The following is a 24,274-nucleotide window of genomic DNA, read 5'->3' on the forward strand; positions in this document are numbered from 1 at the left end:
AATAAAACTATAGGCAACAAACACAAGTTAGAGACCATGACTAGTAAGCCAAGCTCTTACAACTTGCCATGCCAAAAGAAAAGAAGAATGATCTTGTATGGATTTAGGTTTTTGCTTGACCAAGAAGCAACCTATCTCTAATGCAAAGCAATTCACTTGATCTTTGATCAAGATGAATTTGATTTGAATCAAAGAAGGTTAAGCCCCTCATATGTCAAGGCTAACCAGTAATCATTAACTCATTGATCAAAAAGAAAAAAGAAGAAGAATAAGAAGAAATGGAATGTACATAAATGGAGTTCAAATGACATAAGCAAAATACATTGATCAAACATGAATGAAATCAAAGTCAATCAATGGTAAGCAGAAGTGAGATGAAGCTTAGAAGTCAAGAAACAATAAAAATATTTTTGGTATTTTTGGAATTAAAATAATACTTGAATTAAAATAAACAAATAAAGGTCAAACTTCAAATCCATTTCAAATCAACTTGGAAAAGTCCAAATGGATCATCCTAAGTTCAACATGGTCAAACAAGGTTTGACAAAAAATTTCATCATTTTTAGGAACCAGAAACTAATTTTAAACAATTAAAATTGAAGAAAATATAACATAATTGAACTAAAATCTCAAATAAATCTCAAATCAATTAAGAAATTGATGAGAATGTTTTTCATAGATTCATCATCATTCAATGACGTCAAGAAAATATTTTTGGCATTTTTTAATATTGGAAACTATTTTAAATGAATTAAAAATAACCAGAAAAGAGAAAATTCACAAAAAATATTAAATGGACTCATAAAAAATATTAAAAATCAGTTTTAGAAACTAGAATTAAAAAGGGAAATAATGCAATTGGTCCCATATTTTTTGGATTAAAAAGGAAGAAGTTGTGAATTTTTGAAATAAAATGGAATTAAAGAAAATAAAATGGAAATTAGAAAAATCAGAAAAAACCACAGCGCTTGGATCAATGCTCATTGATTGACGTGTCCAATCTGATGGCTATGAGGCGCGCGTGTACCAAAGGCTTGAGTCAACAGCGAAGCACAAAGATTAAATGAAAGTCATAACGTTTAAAGGCTGAGATTAGATCAGAAGCCATGGATCCAAGGGCCAAGAACTCAGCCACGTGGGGACGGTGGTGGAAACCACCATCTTCTCCGGTGAGCTTCACAGTTCCGGCCAAACTTGCAGGTTTTCAAACCTTCATCATTTTGCATGATCCTTATATCTTTGGAAAGCTGGGGTGATGTACATCACCCCTGTGCCATTGGTTTCCACTCAAGATCACTATAGAGAGAGAGAAATCTGAGATGGAAATTTATGGTGTTCAAACTGAACTTGATCAATTCATGAAATTAAATGCATAGATCAATTGCCTCTCACATGAGGACTTCGGAGGTACCAACAAACACAAGAAATGAGCAATATCTAAGGAGTTTCGAATCAAAAAAGTTTGAACAACAACCTTTGAAGTGCAGCTTTCAATGGCAAGATCTTCTCCAATTCTTTGATGCAGCTTGGTCTTGAGATGTCAAGGGAGCACGGTTTAGGAATTGAAGCTCAATGATCAACCAATGAAGTTGAAAATTGAACTTGAAAATTGAAAGAGAAAAGAAAAGTTCCTTTTAATGGAGGTTGGGATTTTACTTCTGGAGCAATTCAGGCGCCTTGAGGTTGGTCTTGAATGAAGCCAGGCATGTGTATTTATAGGAAGAGATGATGCAAGCAATGGAACACTCATGTGCATGTGGAGTTGGGTCCTCCATGCATGGGCCTGTACAGGCGCATGGGAGGCCCAATCTCAGCTGGTTTTGCATGCTGATGATGAAACAAATGATTTTGGACGTGTACATGGCAAGGCAATGTGGTGTGCAAGCAATTTAATCATGTCATGCATAAATGGACATAAATCTTCACGTCTTCGAAAATACCATTTGCCAAATTGAAACATGGTCATGTGGGTAATGGTTGGAAAGGTCTTGACATGAGGAACAAATGTTATGTTGAACAAAAATCCATTTGGAATTGAGAAATTATTGAAAACAGGCCATGAAGTTCAAGGTGCAAAACATGTATATGGAAATTTTGCCAAAATGGACCAACTTCAAGCCCTTCTGTTTCAATGGTGAAAGCCTCAAATGACAACACCTTAAACCTAAAAGTTGTATATCATTTCAAGACAATCAATTTGGACTTAAATTTTGCATAATTTGGATTTTTGATGAGAAAGTTATGGGCACTTGAAGTTGGACTTTTTCAAGATTCAATGGCTTTGGTCCAAAGTGACCTATAATGTTTTGTATAATCACATGTGATTATTTTCGGATTATGAAATTTTTTCCAACATAACAATTGAATTAGACATCTTAAAATTTCCAATTCATTTGATCCCACCTCAAAATCATAAAAAATGAAGGAGTTAGGTCCTTGGGAAGTTGACCCAAAATTAGGGTTTTAGTCAAAATGACCTATAATGTTTTGAAATGAACGATGACCTTAAATGTTTCAAATGAAATTTGGATGAAAATGAAAGTTGTTAATATGGTTCTTAAGAACATTGTTTCTCTTGGGGTCATCTTCATTTGAAAAACACATCAAAAGTTAGGTCTCAGTGGATTCCAAAATAGTCAGATGAATTGACTGATCAACTTCTCAAGTCCAAACTTCAAATCTTGATGAATGAATGATGGATGACACTCAAATAAGCTCATATATGCATAAAATTATGAATGAAATAACTTCCCTTGATTTTATTTGATCATGGGTTGAGGTTGCTTCATGAGTAAGGCATAGTCAATGCACAGTTGAATTAGGGTTTCCTTGGGAAACAATCCTCAAGCCCTTTGGTTTATCTTGATCAAATTGACAAATTGAGATACTTGGGAGGCATATATGATGATTGAGATCTTTGGGAACCATTACCATGCTTGCTTTCAACTTCATTTGGCCACATCAATGAGTATATGGGCCTCTTATAAGCCTTGGATCACATGATTGCTCAAGCTACAAAACAAAAGATGTTAGTGCATATTTTTGTGCTTTTGGTTAGTAAACAAAATATGAAAAGCAATAATATACAATTCAAGCATGCTTGGTGGTCTCAAACCGACTCACACAAGTCCCAACCCTAGGGTTAAGGAGCCAAGATGCTATGATCCTTGAGGCAAATGCAATGTGCAATGATATGATGCCATAAGGGATCTTAAGGTCAAAATTAGGGTCTTACAGTGCGCACTGGTTGATTTCAAATGTTGTTGACTTACACAAGTCAACTTTGTCTATGGTTGTTTTTGATTGGGCTTAACCCCTTCTAGGCCCACTAAAACCTGTTTTACACACCACATTCACTATGCACCCCCCTGGGAACCCTGAGTCATTTGGTAGTGGGCTTAGCGAAAGCCCACATTCTATTTTTGCTCTTTCATTGTGTTTTTGGACACACACCCCTGTGACCAAAAATCATGCATCTGGGCTTGGCTGGAGCCCATATAGCAATTTCAGCTTCTCACCCCCTCTCATGATTCACACCTCCCAACCAAATTCGATTTTATTTTATTTTTCAATTGATTTTTAATTTTTTAATTAGCTTAACTAGATTAATGCTAGGTTAATTAGGTTAATTTTGGTATTAGGAAATTAAAATATTGATTTTAGAACATTAGGCTAATATGATTTAATTAGGTAAAACTTAGGTTTAATTAGAAATAGTTAGATTTTTGATTAAATTTAGGATATAGTGCAATTTCCACATTAGGTAAAAATCAATCTTTATGACTTAATCAAATTTTTAGGCCATAGTTAGAATGTGATTTGTGATGATAGTTGGACATATTTTGCAAATGACAATTTTGCTCTTTAGAGGAATTTTAGGCATTTTATCCATTTAATAACATGATCCCATTAGGACTAGAATTTGACATTAAGATTGAATCATTTCCTAAAAATTGTAGGTTCCCGTAGGACTTATACATAGACTTTTGATCAAGACTTTGATTAATATGTACATGTTCCCCTAGAATTTTAGCATAGGTTTTAATCAACATTAATCAATCAATGCATGATCCTTTAGGATAGTTTCTAATAATTACTAACTTCTAGATTAGGATTAACCTAGTTCCCTAAACCAAAATAAGCCCATGATTAAATTGATCAAAAGCAATTTTGATCAATTAAATCCTTTGAACTTGTATAATCCCACAGTCTAATTTGAGTGACCAAAAGACCCTTGGTCACTTAATAAGACTTTTCTTCTAAGTTGTGGAGCTCGAAGCCTCAAGTCAAGATCTTCAATCAAGGCATCATCAGTCATACCAAGCAGCGGATTATACAAGCATATCAAAGCTGGCATCTTCAAAAGCTTGTCAAGTCAAGGTTAGAAGTGTGTGGCACGAGCCTTAAGCAATAGAGAAGGAGTGGAACTCGAGTATTCCTACCCCCATTCTGAGTATCTTTGGGTATGGGATGTAAGAACAAATCCAGTATCTACAATTTATCTCTAAGATTTTGATGATAACAAAGGATGAAACAAAAATGATACACTAACAAAATTTATCTAAGTGTGCAGGACTCTAATCAAAATAGTCAAATAGACATTCATCAGATACAGATACAAGCTCTGAAATACCACTTAGAAGATACACAAGCAGAAGCTCTGACTCTGATTAAAGGAAGCGTAAACATGATAAAAGACATCAGACACTCTGAAGCGGAAGAACACACTTTAGGATCTGAAGCTTTACACTCTGATGTAATCAATCAGAAGAAACTCTGAAGACAGTCAGTGACAAGCAACTATTTGAAGATACTCTTGCTGAATAGAGACTCTGATATTCGAACCTTATGATTCATAATACTTAGCTACGAAGACTTTCACTTATGGAAAGAATCTAATTCAGGAAGAAAGTTATGGCACCCCAAAAACTACTTTGGAAAGAACACAAAGATTAATGACATCAATCATCCATCATTGCCAAAGATTCTGACATTCAAACATTCAACGGTCTTCTTATCACTCTTATATAAAGGATGGAAGGCTTCACTAAGTATACAAATGGAACACACGAGAATACAACACCACCTTCATATCTATTATTCATTCTCTTTCTCACATGAGTTGCTGCTCTAAAAGTGTGAGCAATTCTTTTGCTCTTACCTTGTGTAATTTCTGCCTAGAAGCACTAAGCATTACTGTAAATTCCACTTATTTGTTGAACTCTCCTCAAGTGACTTATGAAGTCTGTAAACTTGAGAGGGCTAAGAGATATTTATTCTCTTAGACGATATTTTGTGTAATCTTTCAAGCTTAGTGGATTAAGTCCTTTTTGAAGGTGAAATCACCTTGGCCGGGTGGACTGGAGTATCTTTGAATTTCAAGCGAACCAATATAAAATTCAGTGTTGATATTATTTGCTTCTGCATGTGTCTCATTTCCAAAAAGTTTTTATTATCATTAAAACAATTCAAACCCCCCCCCCCCTTTATTGTTTTTCTCTACCTTCATGGGACGTATGACCCAGCGCTCCTCGTATTCACCTCCATTCATAGACTTTAGCATAACTCTAATCATACGATTGACGAGTCTCTCTTCATAAAGCATCATGTAAAGCAAGGACTACATCAATAACTTATCAATCATGAATCAACTTGCATGATACGAGCCTTAAGCAATAGAGAAGGAGTGGGACTAGAGTATTCCTACCCCCATTCTGAGTATCTTTGGGTATGGGACGTATGACCCAGCGCTCATCGTATTCGCCTCTATTCATAGACTTTAGTGCAATTCGAATCGGACGTTCAGTGAGGTCTTCATCAATGTAGGAAACAACTACAAAGTTTGTCCTCTCTCAACTTGAAAGTTAGCATGAGAATTACATGCCATGAGCCTTAAGTAGTAAAGAAGGGATGAGACTGGAGCTTTCCTACATTCATTCTGGATATCTTTGGGTACGAGACGTTTGGCTCGTTGCTTATCATATCCACCTTTACTCATAGACTTTAGTGTGATTCTTATCAAGTGACTATCAAGTCTATTCCACTCTTTCTATTCTATCACATTCTTTGGCCTCCATCATCTTGCTTTCAGCACTAGTGGGCTGAACTACGAAAGCTCTGAGTTCCTTATTGCACTATAAGGATACGTAGGCAGAAGAATTCAGATTCTTCGCGAGCTACCCTATTTATCAATCAATCATTCTCCATTCACTCAATCATACCATCTTTTGAGATTAATCATATCTTCTCCTTGGACTCCTTGTCTATCCTTTTAGGATGTCTTGACGACAGTCCACCTCATTAATCGAGAGTTGTTTGGGCTATAACTCCAAACACTTATTTCAGCCTTTCTTTTTGGATTTACCTTATGGTGGCGGCCTGCTAGTCCACGTATTGGTAAATTCCTACCTTACTCTTCGATTCAGGGTTTATTTCCTTCTGGGACCCAACATACCATCCTTCTTGATCTCGAATTGTTTGCTTCCCCAGCAAGTGATACCATTATTTGCACTACAATCATTCCTTGAATCAGTGTTTGTCTTATGAGCCCTCGTCTCTCGCTCTATTCTCGTGGTTCCGAACTACGATTGCTCTGACTTTCTCATTGCACTATGAGAATACGTAGGCACGAGGATGAAAATCCTTGGTGAGTATACTTCTAATTATTCCTCCTTCCACATTAGGGCACCATTTGTAACACCCTTCTAAAATACCCCAATAAATAATTAAAACAACCAAACATAAATCAGAGTATATATGCAATTTAAGGGTGTCACACTTGACACTTCACACCATGTTCCAATTAAACTCGTCATGCTCATTTATTCATCAAAATAAACATTTGCATAATTCGCAGCGGATAGAAATTAACAACAACATGCAAAACATGTAACACATTACATGTAAGGTTATTCAACAACCAAACCAAAAACAAGGCAAAACATCCCGTCCCGATGTTACATCTACCAGAGCATGACTCACTAAGGAACTACACTAGACTCCAAGGAGTAGCTTCTACTCAATCACGACACGTTACCTGAAACATAGTTGTAAGGGTGAGTTCCTCAATCGATATAATAAGCATTATAAAATATCATGTAATGCTAAGTAAATGAACACATCTCATCACCCTAATCATATTACACATTCAGTAACGGCAACATCAACTCATACTCATAACTATAATCAACATAAACATCAAAACACACGTATAATATTGGAACACATCCATTCATATTATACACAATACATACATTATGCAATGAGACTCCATGCATGCGGTACCGACTATTCGTGAACATATAGTTCAACCTCACCGATCAAATCCAGATACGGCTACCAAGCTCACTAGTCCCACTCATTTGAGACCTAGTGACTCACATCACTAATTCCTCACCATGGGAATTAGCTACCACCCCAAGGGCTATGCTATGCACGCTAAATCACCTAGCATGCAAACATCAACAACAATCCACACTAACTCATCACTAATTCCTCACCATGGGAATTAGCTACCACCATAAAGGCCACAATATGCAAGCTAAATCACTTAGTCATGCAAACATCAACAATCATCCACAATGGACATATGCTCACACTCTAAGCCATAACAGTCCATTCACAATTGCATACATAATAGATACATCCACAGCATTATGCATACAATCATACATCATCCACATATTTATCACATAATCATATCATGCCACATAATCAATCACAGTATTAGCACGCTCTACTAATACCCCTACCGCTCAAAACAACGGGAAATGATCCCTATTATATCATACGCCAATATAGGCCAAACATCAAACATGCACACCACATTTAAATATAAATTTTTCACTTTTCACACAGTGTTAACCGGTTAACGCCCTGGGTTAACCGGTTAACGCAACACAGAACACGCTTCCTGGCAATTCACAACAGTGTTAACCGGTTAACGCCCTAGGTTAACCAGTTAATGCAAACAGAACAGCAAATTTCACAATTCATAACAGTGTTAACCGGTTAACACCCTGGGTTAACCGGTTAACGCAAGACAGAAAGCTGTTCCTGCGCTAACACGAAGCAGAATGCAGAATTCTCCGCATTTTCCGCCGTTGGAGGACTTCCGGACCTCCGATTCCAATTCCGTAAAAAGCTACACTTTCGGAAAATCAAGACTCATCCAATTATAGATTCAATTACAGCTTTAACATAACTTATTCATCTCAATTTTTCAGCATTCAACATCCCAATTAGGGTCAATTCAACGGCTTATTACTACCCATTACATGTTAACCCATAATACCCATTAAACGATGATAAACCCCCCTTACCTGAGTTAATCCGGCAATCCTTTAGCTTCAAGCTCTTCCTCTTTGCCCTTTTCTCAGTTTCTCCTCTTTTCTCCCTTTTTCCACTTTTCAGTCGCTTCTTCCTTTTCACGTAAAAAACCCTTTTTACCAAATGGAACTCTTATATATATTCCCACTTATTATTCCAATTTATATTATTCCAATAATAATAATAATTCCAAATAATATTCCAATTATCTAATTAAATTAATAAATATATTATTAAATTTAATTTAAATAATCATCATATTTTATCGGGGTGTTACACCATTCATACCTTTCACTGTTCATTATCTACCTACGATCATAAATCGTTCACCCTGTGACATACTATCTCTTTGACATCGAAATACACTTTCTTTGGATATCCATATACACCCTTTTAGGACACATAATATAGTCCACCTTTCTACCTAGAGTTGTTTGGGCTACAACCTCAAACATTTAATTCCTTCCTTTTTGGCTAAACACCCTATAGTTGCAACCTGCTAGTCCACATTGCGGTTAAAGTTGTTTCCCTCTATGGTAGAAATCCCATTTCACTTACGGATTTCGATATACTTTCACCTTTCGATTTGAAACAATACTTCTTCAGTCACTTGTCACCAGATATTCAATTTTGTGACTTCGGTCATTTTATTCCGTTCATCCCACGATACATCCATATTCTACCCTCATTTATTCCATGTTATATACCAGTTACCTTTGAGCTAAATACATTACCTTGTTGTGCTCCTTCTTGTGTCACCTTGTGAACCAAGAGATGTTTGGGCTACAACCCCAAACACTTAATTCCTTCATTTTCGACTTTACCCTATAGCGGTGGTCCAACTAGCCCGCGTACTGGTAATATCCACCTTACTCTTGGGTTCATCTTTCCACCTGATAACATGAAATAATATCACATTTCTGGACTCGATTTAATTAAATTATATTATTATTTCATTCGATTTATTTCATATTACTCGATATTACTTGGTATTTTCCTTCTATTTATTTCAGGTAACATTATTTGAAGCATATGTGAAAAAGAAAGAAAAGGGGGTGCAAAAAGAGGATTCTCTAGGAAAAGCATTCCACTAAAGCCCAGCCCACAACTACAAGGAAAAGCGCTGTGACGCTGTGACGACCGCGACACATGGTGTGACGAGCGTCACGCCCCTCTGCTTAGTGTTACGAGCGTAACACATGGTGTGACGGACGTCACACCCCCACTCCTATTCTTCTGCCTTTGACTTTGACGCGCGTAACAGAAGAACTCCTTCCCTATTTCTCTGCTTGACTCGTTGACACGTTAGAAAACCTACTGAAGAGACTTTGAAAGAAACGGTTACTTTATGGATGAATATAAATAGACCTCAAGGGATCCAATCGAGGGTTCCTCTCTTTTCCGCCGTGCAAGTTTTTTTTTCAGCAATATATTTTCCAGCACTCCATTTTCTCAGCATTTTTATTTTCCTTAGCATTTTATTTTCTTTTTTTTGTTAGCTTAATTTCTAGGCATTCAATTAATTTTCTCACAATAGTTTCTACACCGGAAACTATTGTGTAACTTTTACTGGATCTAACCTTACGTTAGATCATAGTATTTTACTTCTTTGTTTTTATTTTAACTGTCTGATCGAAGATTGTGAAGAACAAATCCAACCGGTTTGTGGTGGAGTGTTCAAGCATCGAAGCTATGGAACAACCAAGATTTCTATTAATTTTACAGGTTCATTAATTTATCATTTTAACTTATATATGCTCTGTGCTGCTGTTTATCTATACTGTTTGTCTGATATGGCTGTATTTAAGCATAATAATTGTTTAGGTTTGTTTAGCATGTCCGGCTAAATAAATTTAGATATCGGTATGTAAAGTAAGCGGAATAAAAGAATCAAAACTGAGTTGGTTTAAATTTATTTCAAAATATAGTCACTCTTTTTATGGTCTCAATTTACAGAGTTAATACCAAAGTTTTTGTACGAGAGTAAAAGACATAAAGAAGTTAAAATCAATAGAACGACGGTTTGAGCTTTTAACTGGACAGTGTAAATTGGACATTAACTTTAAATCAGGGCGAGAGCAATTTTTAAAGTTAATTAAATTCTAATCATTTTCAAAAATTATTTTTAAAAGTTAAATGTGAGGACGAAAGTTAAGCATTTAAGTTTAATCATATAATCTAAGTCAACAGAGCGAGAGTTTGAGACGAGGTGTTTAAACGGTTAGTATTTTCTTAAAAAAGAGTTTCAATAGATTCCATTGCTTTCAAAAAGTGATTTTAGATTTAACTAAATAGTGAGAGCGTACGTTAATATAAAGTCATAGTCTGATTCAACAGAGCGAGAGTTTGAGAAAAGACTTTTAATCAATAGTGTCTACTGAAAAGACTTATTTTAAAACTAAGAAACCAACGAAGACTTGATTCCCTAATTACGACGAACTACATACCGATATCCGTGTTATTTGATATTTAATCTAGATCCAATTTTAGTTTTACTTTTCCCCTTAATCATCAAAGTATCATCCGCCTTAGCTTTACGAAGTAACCTTAGAAAAACGGTATATCGATTCATTAAGTCCCTGTGGGATCGATATCTTTTAAAACTACGCGATTAGACTTTGCACTTGCAGTTAATACCCCAATAGACTCATAAAGTCACGATCACCACCCTTGCTGGAGTTAAAAACACAATTCTTTGGTTCAGACCATACCTTTATCACAATCCTTTCCACCTCATGCCTCTAGTTCCTTGAACTACGAAGCTCTGAATTCCTCATTGCACTATGAGGATACGTAGGCATGAGGTCCCTAATCCTCACCGAGAACTTTATCTATTCTCTTCCTTTTCCCATCCTTTTGTGAGTAATCTTATATCTAACACTTATTTGAGCGAGAACAATCAAAATGATTCTCATGGAGTACCATGGATGTTTGGGGTGCTAATACCTTCCCCTTGCATAACCGACTTTCTTACCCAGCATAATCTCTTTCCCCCGGGTTTTATCGATGTTTTCCCTTCCCTTTGGGGATAAATAATGTTCAATGGTGACTCTGTTGTATGTTCGAGCGTGCGATATGTTTGGGTATATTTTCGCTAGCTTCAGCAACTATGTGGTCAAACTGATCCACGGTCACATCTTGCTCAACATAAGCCTGCTCTAGGACTTTCTGCAATGCTTCTTTGTGTGCCTTAGAACTTATTAGTAATGAAAACATAGAGATCTTTGATGGAGTCTGGGGCAGCTGCTCCACAACATTGAATTCTCTTCTTTTCATCAACTTTAAAACTTCACCATCCTCGTTAGCTTTCAATTTGCTGGATTCACCAGACTGGCACATTGAAGTACTAAACGGATTCACTAATGGAATCTTCGCCTTCTTGCTTGGGGGAACATCTTCTACTTCTTTTGGAAAAACTAGACCGAACACACGGCCGCTACGGGTCACCTTTGCTATATCAGCAATATTTACCAATGAGCATGTGACTGGTAGAGGAACTTCTTGACCATTCTCAATCATGGTGGAATTGTATTGATATGACACAGCTTTATCGGATGCATACAGAACAAGGCCCGCTAGCCGTATAACCAACGACGATACCGATCTGTTAACATTATTACTGTTGCTGCTATCAAACTGGATAACTACCCGCTCAAGGGTCTTAAACACTGGTACAATTACGTTCACCTCATCCATATCCCTTGACTATTGAATCTGGATTACATTCTCATCCATCAACTTCTGGATATCTCTCTTGACAATCATACACCCACGGGGGTTCACACTGCAGATCACGTAACCATCGTGGTCATGTTCACGGTCCCTGATTGAACACAAGGTTCTATGCATTTTCACCAACGACCTACAGATACGTCGTACATCAAAAACTCGGAAATTCCCTGGACAATCTTCCACCATGTTAACAGTAGCATTACCATGAGCCGTCAGAGGATTGACTTTCACATTCGGCGCTCTGTCCTCAAAGGACACCATTCCATTTTTCACAAGCTTTTGAACTTCATATTTCAATGGATAACAGTTTTCTATGCCATGTCCAGGGGCCCCCTGGTGAAAACGACAGTGTAAATCAGGTTTGAACCACCATGGAAGTGGCTTAGGAATTTGTAGAGGATTTCTTGGTTGGATCAGATTCTTGAGAACCAATGATGGGTATAATTTTGCGTAAGACATAGGAATAGGGTCAAAGGAGACCTTCTTCCTCTCAAAATTTTGTTGGTGATGATTGTTGTTGTAGTAGTTGGTTCTTTGTTGCGGTTGTTGTTGATGTTGTTGTTGCTGAATCGGAACTAATTGATTAGAATTGTTGGAAAATACAAGAATTACCGATGAAACTTGGTGTTGATGTTAACGAATGTGATAACTTTTTCTGACATGAGGCCTTCTCTGCCTCTCCACTAACACTGGGTTAGTTTCTCCCTCCTTCCTCTTGGAGAAACTCCCACCAAACTTATTGTTGGATGATGCTTCTTCTTTAGACAAACGTCCTTCACAGACTCCTTCCTCTAGCCTCATCCCCATATTTACCATTTCAATAAAATGATTGGGGGCACTTGCAATAATTCGTTCGTAATAAAACCAACTCAGCGTCTTCAAGAAGATCTTCGTCATTTCTTTTTCTTCCAAAGGTGGACTAATCTGGGCAACCAACTCTCTCCATCTCTGGGCATACTCTTTGAATGTCTCCTTATCCTTATAAGACATAGACCTCAACTGGTCTCTATCAGGCGCCATATCCACGTTGTACTTATACTGCTTGACAAAGGCCTCACCTAAGTCATTGAAAGTACGGACGCTTGCACTGTCCAAACCCATATACCATCTTAAAGCATCTCCAGCCAAACTGTCTTGGAAATAGTGAATCAGCAACTGATCATTATCAGCCTGAGTAGACATTTTCCTGGCATACATCACAAGGTGGCTCGCCGGACAAGTATTCCCTTTATACTTTTCAAAGTCAGGAACTTTGAAATTCATTTGGATCTTAAAATTGGGGACCAGGCAGAGTTCTGTGAGGGCAAATATGCATCCATTCTTATAGTCACCCATAACGTGTCTTTGGACAATATCATTAGAGCATAAAATGCATCCATTCTTTAACATGTTCAAAATATAGGTTCAATGTGTCCAAGCATATAGGAGCATATCATATATGTGAATCATGCACTTAATCATAGTAAATATCCTAGGTTCATAGGAGATCGGTTTAAATTGGTCATAATACATCTCAAAACTCATTTTTGGGAGTTTAAGTTCTATGAGTCGACTCATGACTCGGGGTAAAACCTTCAGGTCCGAACAGGTAGAGTCATAGGACGACTCAATCTTGGGAAACTTGAATGATTCGACTCATCCACTCCTTGCGTCGACTCATTGCCCACTTTCATTTGAACCATGTAGCCACGGGTCCGAACAGGTCGAGTCATAGGTCGACTCAACCCTGAAATAAACTCTGTTTGAGTAGACTCATCCCCTGTTTGAGTCAACTCGTCGCCTGGTTTACTTAATTTTCTGTTGTGTAACTCTGCAAAATATTTCTATTGTGTTAGTTGTTTGGTCCATGCATCATATAAATATTCATGTGTCTCTTCTTCAACAAATTAACAAGAAAAGTGAAAGAGATACACCAAAGTGCTCATCATCTTCATTCTTCATTGCATTTCTCAATAATCACACATAATAATCTTTGTTGAGCATTGTGCATTGCAGTTGTGATAACCTTCAAATAAGATTGGTTTATCTTAGTTTGGGTTGAGACTTTGTGTGGGTTTTTCTTGAATAAAACCATTGAGGTTTTGTCCTCCAAGAATTGGGGGTTTCTGCACTAACCTTTGCTTCACATATTCAATAGAGTGAAAAATTTGAAGAACGGAAGGTTCGGTCAAACAAGTAGCGGTAACCGGAGGATTGTGAAGATATCTTAGGGTTCAAGCAACTTGCGTTCAAAATCAGCCGAGCTGAAGTTTTAGAGAACATGGCGTTCTTGCAATAAGGTAGCGGCAACCGGAGGTTTGTTCGAAGCGCTTGAAGAACTTGGTTCAACTCGAATCAAGGGGAGAGAATAGAATAGGATCTACAACAACTCTAGGGGTCTATTGGTGGTGATCATTTGTTCTCTTGTACTGACTTTCCAACGTGTTAATAAAAACATATCAATTCTAGATTTAGAATTGAGGGCAGACGTACCATAAGCGAGGACGACAGGGGAACTGATTCAACAAATCCGGTCTTGTTCTCTCTATCTCTTAACCTTTTAAATTTTGCATTAATTACGTTTTGTGTGAAATTAATCGTAAAATCAATATCGCTTGATTGGTGTGCATAGTAACTTCTCGATAAATTGTTGCAATCACTTTAATTGCAACTGAGTAAAAAATTTCACATTCAATTTGAGTGAAATTGAAACTTGGTGTGGAGTGCACACCAAGTGTTCGATAAAATTAATCTCACACAAGCTTAGTAATATTTTCCTTGATCTCTTATTGTGTTAAGCATTATTAGAGGTAACGATATCAAGGATCATGGTGGTTAATTGATTGATTTAGATAGTGGTTGATAATCTCTATCTTAAGTAATTCCATTCGGTTTCACGCATATCCGATCTTTCTATTAACGGATCATTTAGAAAATTACAATCTAGAGTGCTTCCGTAACCGTTGAAAACAATTTTAAAAAGCGCTAAATTTCAAAACTGATTTATTCAACCCCTCTTCTATATCGGTACTATCGTCTAACAAGTGGTATCACGAGTGTCGGTTCATCTAGTGCTTCACATATAACTTTCTAGAAAATGAGTAACGATCCTAAAGGGGTGTACAATAGGGCACCTATTTTTACTGGTGAAAACTATAGTTATTGGAAAGATTGTATGTGTATCCATATTGGTAGGAAAGTATGAAAAGTCATCCAAGATGGTCCTATGGAAATAACCATGATCAATGCGGATGGTTCTATTATACCTGATCACGACTTAGTAAGTCTATGGGAATCGTGACTGCAAGTGCATAGTCGTATCACGTAGTTTTAAAGATTATCGAACCCAAAAGGACTAATAATCGAACGTATCATTATTTAATGTTACTATGTAAATCTAAGGCTGAGGATCTTTCTAAGAGTGGAGGGATGAAGAGAAATAACTATAACATAAACAAAATATTAATAAAGATATTTAATAAAGGGATAGCAATATGTAACGCGTCAAACTTTGGGGATTCGGTAGATAGTTGGTGTAATCTTAAAGATCAAAATATTCTTCAGTAGAAATTATTTATAAAAAGGACTTTGTCTCACACTCTCGTTTTTATTGACTTTGATCATACTCTTAAACCAGAATGCTTGGCTCTCGCGGTCTCATTATGAATTTAAAAGTAATTTTTGAATATTAATAAAGTCTAATTAATCCTAAAGCGTTCCCGTTGTGTTTATGATTAATGCCTAGTTTCAGCTATCCGGTTAAAATCTCAAACTCTCGTTATTATTGACCGTAACCTTTGTTTGCTTTGTACTCTCGTACGAAAAACAGTTTTGAATAAAACAAGAAACTAAAACTGGAAAATTATATTTTATAAAAGCCAACATCAATTATTTATGAATCCCGTCGCTTCGACGGTCTTTTCATACTGATACCTAGGGGTTTAGCCGGACATGGATCTGGTAACAGACGTGATATTCAGATAATTAAGCATACAATAAGGCATAAGTAATTAAAATGACAATTAAAATAAAACCTGGAATATAAATTGAGAACTTGGAATGAATACTGATTCTTCAAATTAAACAATGTCGACACACTTTGGCAATCGAGTACACCATTACAATCAAATTCAGATGCTTAAACAATAATTGCAATAGTCCCCGATGTGGAGAATCTATTGCTTTTACAAAGTGGGAAACTGCCTAAGAAAAATCTAACAACAAGAATCTGACTGAAAAAATGCACTCCTTTTCGTAAAAACTAACTTTCCCATATATACTCCCCACTCTCCTTAAATGTAGCATTGGATATCTACTAGTGGGGAGTGGTTGGTTGAAAAAGTAAGAGAAGGTCTTGGCGAAAAGTGTGGAGAAGAATAAGGAAGACCGGGTTGATGGCAGCTGCCACAACCCTAATGTGGTCTATGTGGCAAGCGCCACATTGTGTCAGATGGGCGCCACCACTTCTTAAGGCCTTGTGGATGGGAGGCACATTGTGTAAGGTGGGCGCCACCACTTCCTAAAGCCATGTGGCGGGCGCTACGCATCCAAGTGATGGGCGCCACCATTCATTTGGTGTTGTGGGCGCCATGCTTCCATGTGTGGTGGGCCCACCATTCCTATTTTTCTCCATTTTCTTCTCTTTTTCTTTCCTTTTTGCTATTTTCCTCTTTGCTTGCCTATACATATTTTATTCGATAAATACCTAAAATAAACATAAAATAATGTGTAATACTAAGTGTTAATCAAGTAAAAAGCAATACATATTAAGTCAAATATACGATACGTTTTCGCGTTATCAATACCTAAACCTGAAGCACAATGGAATGAAGAAGATGAGAAAAAGTATAGCTACGATTGGAAAGCCAGAAGTATGCTCATTGCCGCTTTAGGTGTTGATGAGTATTATAGGGTTTTCCATTATACTAGTGCTAAAGTTATGTGGGACTCATTGTAAATTACGCATGAGGGAACCAATGATGTCAAACTAGCTAGAATCAACATCCTAACTCAAGAATTTGACCTTTTTCATATGGAAGATGGTGAAATCATTGCTGATATGCAAAAGAGATTTTCTCATCTAATCAATCGGTTAAATGCTCTTGGTAGAATTACCCCTAATGATGTTGCTACTAATAAAATCTTAAGATGTCTTAACAGGGATTGGCTACCAAAAGTCACCGCGATCAAGGAAGCCAATGATCTAAGAACATTGGACATGACGGCATTGTTTGGCAAACTTCAAGAGCATGAGCAAGAGCTCATAAATCTTGAGAAACATGAGAAGAATCAAAAGAATGAGAAGAAGGAGAAAGACAAGAACACTGAAAGGAAGTGTATCGCTTTAAAGGATTCAAGATATAAGTCATCCACCAATTATGCATGTGAGAGTGAGTCAAGTGATGATGGCAAAGATTCGAATGAAGACATAAGGCTGTTCGTTAGGAGGTATAACCGATACCTTAGAAAAAATGAAGTCCAACATTCGGACAAAAATCTTGTCAACTATAGAAGATAATCAAAATTCCCGAATCGAGAGGAAGGTAAGACAACCAAGTCAAAAGGATCATTCTTTAATTGTGGAAAGGCCGGTCACTATAATTCGGAGTGTCCCTTATTAAAGAAAGACAAAGGAAAATACAAACGTCGTAACAAACCTAGCAAACCTAGAAGAACATACATTGCATGAGAGAGCAATAGAGAGCCCTCAAGAGATGATAACTCAAGTGATAAAGAAGAAATTATCAATCTCTGTCTTACGGCTCATCAAAAGAAGAAAAAGAATGTAATTCATTCCAAATATGATCATACTGATAAAATGTATTATACTGATTTGCAAAATGCCTTTAGTACTCTACACAACAAGGCCAAGGATGCTTTTAAACGCTTGGCCTCAAATAAGAAAATTTTCAGTCAAAACGGAAGACGATAAGGGATTTTGGTTTAGATGGTCTGGATATGAAACTTGTCACATTTGGCAAAGAGAGGTTAGAACTCTCCAAGCTAAATTAGACAAGGCTTTAGAACCTAAAGTTACCTTTGCTATTGATCAATCACATTTTAGAAGTAACATGAATAATCCTTATAAAAGTTACACTTATGTGGTAAAGGATCAAGTTAGCAAAAGCAACTCTCATCCGAACTTAAATTGTCTATATTGTTGCAAAAAGGGACATATTATTGCTAAATGTTGATTTAGGAGATTTCTAGTTCCTGAAGGCATTTTTCAATGGTTGCCCAAATGCAACCAAAATTTCACTCACACACTAGGGCCCAATGAAAATTGGGTACCTCCTTCCCTTGTTTAAATTTGTAGGTGGAATGTCTTGAGGATACGGAGAGAACATGGGTTCTCAATAGTGGATGCTCAAGACATATGACGGGTGACTCTTCCTTATTCTTTGACTTTGTGGCTAAGAAGAAAGGGTTTGTAACCTATGGTGACAATAACAAGGGAGTTATACTTGGAAAAGGTAGTGCAGGTAATCCATCATCTACTACTATCTCAGACGTCATTTTAGTTAAAGGCCTTAAGCACAATCTCATTAGTATTAGCCAATTATGTGACAAAGGGTATAAAGTCTCGTTTTCAAAAGATTGTTGCATGATTGAACATAATGATAATAAGAATGGTGTGCTTAAGGGTTGGAGGGAAAATAATGAACTTGAATGAAGTATCCTCGACAAGCGCTAAATGTCTCGTCTCCATGAGTGAAGACTCGTGGCTTTGGCATATGCAATTAGCGCATGTCAACTTTGACTTGCTTAATAAAGTTGTCTCAAAAGATCTAGTAGTTTGTCTTCCCAAAATTAAATTACCAAAAGATCACTTATGTGATGCGTGCCAAATGGGAAAGCAAACAAGGATCTCGTTTAAATCTAAAAATATTGTTTCCATAACGAGACCCCTTGAACTTCTCCATATGGACCTCTTTGGGCCATCTAGAATTAAAAGTCTAGGTGGAAACTACTAAGGTTTTGTTATAGTAGACGACTACTCTATATTTTGTTGGACTATCTTCTTAGCAAGTAAAAGTGACACTTTTTCTGCTTTTGAAAAATTTGTCAAGATGTCTCAAATAAATTGAACACTAGCATAGTTACTATTCGAAGTGATCACGGAGGTGAATTTGAAAACCACCTCTTTGAGCAATTTTGTGAAACAAACGACATTGATCATAATTTTTCTGCTCCAAGAACTCCACAACAAAATGGAGTTATGGAACGTAAAAATCAAATTTTAGAAGAGCTTGGAAGTACTATGATCAATGAAAACAACCTTCCTAAATATTTTTTGGGCGATGCCATAAACACGGCTTGCTATGTATTGAATAGGATACTCATTCGTCTTATTCTAAACTAAACCCCTTATGAATTACTAAAGGGAAGGAAGCCTAATGTTTCACATCTTCATATCTTTGGATGTAAGTGCTTTGTATTAAACAATGCTAAAGAAAACCTTAGTAAATTTGACTCAAAAGCTGATGAAGGTATCTTTCTCGGATACTCTCAATCTAGTAAAGCATATAGAGTATACAACAAAAGGTTACTTATTGTTTAAGAATTCGTGCATGTTTCCTTTGATGAATCTTATCCGAAAACTGTCGGAGAAGGTAGTATTGTTGATGGTGCGGGTGTTCCTTCGGAAGACATAATAAAAGATCAAGAAGAAAATCATGTTAAACCCCATTCAGAAAAATCTGAGGAGGAGTCGTATCTTAATTCTGAAAAGAAAGAAGAGGACCATTCCATCAATAACAATGATCTTCCTTTGGAATGGAAATCTTCCAGGATCATCCCATTGATAATATCCTAGGAGATATCTCAAAGGGAGTTACCACACGATCAAAATAAGTAACTTTTGTTATCACTTCGCTTTCGTCTCTCAAAATGAGCCTAAAAACTCCAAAGACGCATTACTCGATGAACATTGGTTTCTAGCTATGCAAGAGGAACTTAGTCAATTCAAAAGAAATGAGGTATGGGATCGTGTTCCCCCTCTGCGAGACCATCGAGTAATCGACACTAAATGGGTATTTAGGAACAAGTTAGACAAAAACTGAGTCATAACTCGCAACAAGGCTCGCCTTGTTGCTCAAGGGTATAACCAAGAGAAAGGCATAGACTGTGAGGAAACTTATGCTCTAGTTGCCCAACTCGAGGCTATAAGCCTTTTGCTCGCCTATGCTTGTTCTCAAAATTTCAAATTATTTCAAATGGATGTCAAGAGAGAACGGTCACATAAATGAAGAGGTCTATGTATTTCAACCTCCCGGCTTTGAAAACCATGAGCATCCCAACTATATTTATAATCTCAAGCGGGCTTTGTACGACCTCAAACAAGCCCCTAGGGCATGGTATGAGCGTCTTAGCAAATTTCTACTAGAGCAAGGATTCTCAAGAGGGAAGGTTGATACTACCCTTTTTATTAGGCGTCAAGGAAAACACTTCATTTTAGTTCAAGTCTATGTAGATGACATTATTTTTTGATCTACTAACATTAATTTCGCCAAGAAGTTCTCTAAGTTTATGCAGGGAGAATTCGAAATGAGCATGATGGGGGAGCTAAATTACTTCCTCGGACTGCAAATCAAGCAACTTGAAGAAGGAACTTTCGTGAGCCAAACAAAGTATTTTAATGAGCTATTTAAATGCTTCGATATGGAAAACTCCAAAGTAATAGACACTCGAATGCCTACCGCTGTTAATATGGATCAGGATGAAAATTGTAAGGCCGTAGATATCAAAAGGTATAGAGGTATGATCAGATCTCTCCTCTATCTTACCGCATCTCGACCAGACATTATGTTTAGTGTATGTATGTGTGCTAGGTATCAATCATGTCCCAAAGAATCACATTTAAAAGTTGTCAAGTGCATACTTAGATACCTTTGTGGTACTTAAAAGTATGGGCTTTGTTTCTCTAAGGGAAGTGATTGCTCTTTGATTGGTTACTCTGATTCCAACTTTGCCGATTGCAAATCGGATAGGAAAAGCACTAGTGGAACTTGTCATTTTTACTCAAATTCCTTGGTAAGTTGGAACCACAAACAAAAAGTTTAAGTTGCTTTATCAACCGCCGAGGCGGAATACGTTGTTGCTGATAATTATTACGCTCAAATGTTGTGGCTCAAACAACAATTACTCGACTTCGATGTTCAACTTTAATGTATTCCCATTTTTTGTGACAACACAAGCGCCATCAATTTAACCAAAAATCATATACTACATTCGTTGATAACACTGAAATTTACCGTATTTTCGACTCTGATTTCACATGCATTCTAGTTGTTTTATTATTATTTTGTTGTATTATTGCTATGTTTTCCTTTGTTTTTAGGTTTTTACTTTAATCGGAGCCCTGATCGAGAAAAGGAGCGAAAAAGAGCCAAAAACCATAAAATTCAGCATTTTGTACTTGTGGCCTACCCCATGGCTGGCGCCATAGACCCTGCCATGACGTGTCCAAGCTCAACTTTCCTTAACTTTCACGTTCCCTACTACTTCCACTAAGGCGCCTCATTTTGTGCTTGTGGCGGGCGCCATGGCCTTGTGGCGGGCGCCACAAGAGGAAAGTTTTTCCCTCCCATTTTCAAGTTGAAGGGCATCCTTGTCATTTCCATCTTTTTACTTGCTTATAAATAGAAGCTCGAAATCACTTTTACAATCATCCAAACTTAGAGCAGAGGCAAACTCAGAGCAACTTTGTTTCACTTAGGCATATATTCACTATTATAAAGTGGTAATCGCTTCGGATTGGAGTGTTACCACAATTGTGTAATCAAGTCTGTGATAGAGTCTGTAATCGAGTTTGGAGCACTTTGGAAGGAAGTTAATCCTGCCGCCATTTTCATTTCCGCTTTGCAATTTATTCAACCCTCCGATTGGAGCAGGTTTTTATTACTTGTCTTTATCTTATTTATTTTCCCGCACTCGCTTTACTTTTATTTATTTTCCCGCACTCGCTTTAAATTATTTATTTCCCGCACTCGCTTTAAATTATTTATTTCCTCGCACTCGCTTTACTTTTATTTATTTTCCCGCACTCGCTTTACTTTATTTATTTCCTCGCACTCGCTTTACTTTATTTATTTCCTCGCACTCGCTTTACTTTATTTATTTCCTCGCACTCGCTTTAAATTATTTATTTTCTCGCACTCGCACTACTTTTATTTATTTTAATGCACTTTTACTTTACCATGTCTAGCTAAATTTATAAGGTTAGAATGTAAGGATCGTAATTGAACCGATAATCCGTACAATTGTTCGTAGAAACACTTAAGGGCTATTTTAACTTTCAACTTAAGTTTTCCCGCACTTCAATTCCGTTGGGTAAGATCGAAAGCCGTCCAACGTCTTTTTAAACTTAATTGTTTTTAACTATTTCAAAAACAACGAAAGCGCTTTGTTTAGTTCATTAGGAGATTTTAACATTAAGAAGAAAAGAGATTTTAAAACTATTTTCGGACGCGTTTATAAGTTTAGAGTCTGGTTCGTGAGAACCTCTTTTGGTTAAGAAATCCAGGTTATAACACTTTCCAACTTAGTCAAGATACTATATTTCTTAAAAATAGGTTTACTACATTAACGCAATGCGCGCCTTTTTATAAGTGACAATAAGAGGGTTTGATTAGGGAGTACAACTCGGTTCTGAATACGCAAAAGCGACAGTTCCTGTTAAATTAGTTCTTTTCAAAGTAGGAAACATTGCCCATAAGTAGCTCTATTAGCAAGTACTTGGATTGTTAATTGATTGCGTGAATTACATTCGACCCTGTCTTTATTAATTAAATTTATTTCAACACTTTACTTTTTCTTTGCACACCCCAAAAACACTTATTTTGATTGCCTTTGATAAACACCATAGCAATAGATAACGATAGATTGACACTTGGTCTCTGTGGATTCGACAATCTTTTATATTACTCTGCCGCGTTCGTATACTTGCGAAACACCGCATCAAGTTTTTGGCGCCGTTGCCGGGGACCAATTTCGTCAAATTTCATTTACCTGTTGTTGTATCGTTTAGACTTAGGCTATTTCCCGCCGGTCAATGCGAAGAACTCGCAGCACCGGAAGTTTAAGCTTAGTATACCCTCTAGCGGAACCTGAACGTTACGCTCGCGCACGTTTATTCTTTCATAGGATTAAGAGAGCTATGGTTGAAGATCAAAACCAAAGACCTCTTAAAGATTTCGCTCAACCATCAAATGAAGAACCTAGTTCTAGTATAGTAAACCCAACCATCCCAGCTAATAATTTTGAACTTAAACCATCCCTGTTGCAACTAGTGCAACAGAGACAATTCGCGGGTCTCGCTACTGAGAACCCAAACCAACATTTAAAAATATTTCTTCAATTAGCAGACACTTTTAAAACCAATGGAGCTTCTCCTGAGGCAATACGTTTAAGATTATTTCCTTTTTCCCTCAGAGATAAAGCCCTATCATGGTTAGATTCCCTTCCACCCAATTCCATTACGACTTGGGATAACCTTAGAAGAGTTTTTCTTGCTAGATATTTTTCCCCGAGTAAAACCTCCGTTCTTTGAAACCATATAACTAGATTTACCTAAAACCAAGGAGAATCGTTGTTCGAAGCTTGGGAGAGATATAAAGAGTTGTTACGAGCATGCCCACATCATGGTTTAAAAAATTGGTTAGTCATTCAAACCTTCTATAATGGACTTCATTATAACACAAAGATGACCATCGACGCTGCCGCAGGCGGTGCTCTGATGAACAAACCTTATCCTGAAGCTAGTGCCCTCATCGAAGATGTGGCTCAAAACCATCAATCATGGGGAGTCGAACGAGCGACAATTGAGAAGAAGAAAGCCCAAGGAGGAGTGCATGAACTAAGCTCTATAGACATGATGCAAGCTAAAATGGACGCATTAGCCCTCAAAGTCGAGCATATGTGCATAAACCCGAATACTGTAGCCGCAGTTTCGTCAGATTGTGAGATATGTGGAACCAAAGGACACCAATCTGCAGAATGCAGTCTATTAAATGAAACCCACTCAGAGCAAGTGAACTACACCCAAGGGAACCCATATTCGAATACCTATAACCCCGGATGGAGGAATCACCCAAACTTATCCTATAAAAACAATAACCCTATTCAAAATAACGCACCTCCGAGACCTAGTTATCAAGCCCCTAGATCAAATCAACCTATGCAACCTGTACCATCAAAGCCAAGCCTTGAGAAAATTATGGAAAATTTTATCACC

The 24,274-nt window shown here is 37.1% G+C and overlaps 1 non-coding gene across 1 annotated transcript; it reads right to left on the reverse strand.

The window, feature by feature from the left end:
- Positions 1-23,581: 23,581 nt before the first annotated feature.
- On the reverse strand, positions 23,582-23,688 carry LOC127109004 (small nucleolar RNA R71). Its single transcript, XR_007796494.1, has one exon. It is a non-coding gene; the product is annotated as a small nucleolar RNA R71 (small nucleolar RNA).
- Positions 23,689-24,274: the final 586 nt, after the last annotated feature.

Source organism: Lathyrus oleraceus, chromosome 7 (genome assembly GCF_024323335.1).
Source record: "Lathyrus oleraceus cultivar Zhongwan6 chromosome 7, CAAS_Psat_ZW6_1.0, whole genome shotgun sequence".
NCBI lineage: Eukaryota > Viridiplantae > Streptophyta > Magnoliopsida > Fabales > Fabaceae > Lathyrus > Lathyrus oleraceus.